The 1,827-nt window shown below is 39.1% G+C and overlaps 1 pseudogene; it reads left to right on the forward strand.

Moving 5' to 3' along the window:
* The window catches only part of LOC117546315, a 3,850-nt pseudogene extending 2,030 nt beyond the window's left edge, over positions 1-1,820 (forward strand).
* Positions 1,821-1,827: the final 7 nt, after the last annotated feature.

Genomic DNA, 1,827 nt, shown 5'->3' on the forward strand with positions numbered 1-1,827 from the left:
AAGGTGTCTTTCTTCTTCAGCCGCAGGATGAAGTTGTAGGTAAGACCATTTTAATTTATACATTTTAGCAGCTGCATTCTAACACACTTTGTTTTTCTGTGTGAAGAGCATGACATCTGATAACTAATACAATATTAATAGTGAGTGATTTTTTCATGTTTATTTTCACATTTTGGACAGTTTTTAATCCAGAGATTGTGACCTCAAGCTCTTTTGTCCAAATCGATATGAAATATAATCTGCAGCATTGTGAGAGATTTTCACAAAAAGCCACCTCTTGGCTCGATTACATATTTGTTTTCTTATGGATAATATTATAATGTAGGTGTATGAGTATGAATGCTGTCCCAATTGTTCTTTACATTTATTTAATGTGTCCATTTCTAACCAGTACAGGCAGACATAAACAAACATAGCATTAAACAGCAGAACATTTTAACGTTAGTTTGTACCAGTTAAATAAATAGGAACACATGTAAAGAAATCTCACCCCAAGAGTGTTTTTTTATTTGGGATCTATTATATTTGTGTTTTTATACTCGGTATTTCTCTCTCTTCTCAGGTATTCTGCCTCTGGACTCGCCCTGCTCTGGACTCTGTGAGCTCATTGACATAGATGAACACTATTTAGGTAAAGTCAACTAACCTATCACATTAAAGGGGACCTATCATGCAGAATGCACTTGTTGATGTCTGTTATACATCACCATGTGTCCCCGGTGTGTCGGGGAACTCACGCAGCGTCAGGAAATAAAACCCTCTCTCTTTTCCTCCGTACCCAAATCTCTAAAAACGGGGAACAACGGAGCTGATCCAGATTTGCGTCCGATATGACGTAATATCTGAAATGTGGACCCACGGGCCAATCAGAAACGTTGCTATCAGAAACAATGCCTGACTGTTTTGGACGTAATATGGTCGGTGTTTACATTAGCATCGCTAACACTCAGAGCTAACCTGTACTGGAGAGCATGTGTGTGAAGAAGCAGGAAGTAAAAGGAACTCACCTTGTGGTATAACCGGCAAGAGAGAAAGCCTTTGAGCTCCAAACTGTTTCAGATCCTTGATAATCCATGATATGGCGTTTCATCACGGCAGCATTTAGTTTAGACAGTAGCTGCCGGGTCCCGCATGAGCTCAGCCCCTTTTTATTTAAAAAGCTTTATTCCTAAATCAGCACTTTTGAAACAGGAAGTGAAATAGAGGGATATGAGGCATGGCTAGAATGGGTGATCTGTTTGGTATTTTGAGCAAAACACTTCATAGACATGTTTTCTATATTTTTGTATATATCTGAGACCTATGCTATTGCCTAAAAATAGCATGATGGGTGACCTTTAAGTTAAAACAGCATTAAATACAGCCTTTAGCCTTTCATATCATATATAATACAACTTGCTGCACTGACACACAAACAACAAAGACAGTAAACACACGCTCCTGTGTTAATGAGAGGTTTTTTAGGAGTATTTTTATTACAACTGTTCTCTGGAATCATCTGCACCTGATTCTTTACGAATAATATACAGCTGGCAGTTTAAAGAAAGCAGAATTGGTAAAATGACCTTAAGTGCACAACATTTTCCTTGTTGTTTCTTGACTTAATTTTGCAGACATTAGTTTGCTGCGATTGTAGAAAACCATTTGGTGAAGAATCATGAATCAAAGAAACCTGTTAAACAGATGAACTAAATGTGTGTGTTTCTGTTTTTATTCTGCAGTTCAGAAGCCGGAGAAGTTGAGCCCGGTGTGTGTTGCCGGAGCGCTGCGTGACGGCCTCTCTGCTTACACCTGCGCTACACACACACGCTCGCATGGCAGCCGGAC

The sequence above is a fragment of the Gymnodraco acuticeps genome, unplaced genomic scaffold (assembly GCF_902827175.1).
Source record: "Gymnodraco acuticeps unplaced genomic scaffold, fGymAcu1.1, whole genome shotgun sequence".
In the NCBI taxonomy this organism is placed as follows: domain Eukaryota; kingdom Metazoa; phylum Chordata; class Actinopteri; order Perciformes; family Bathydraconidae; genus Gymnodraco; species Gymnodraco acuticeps.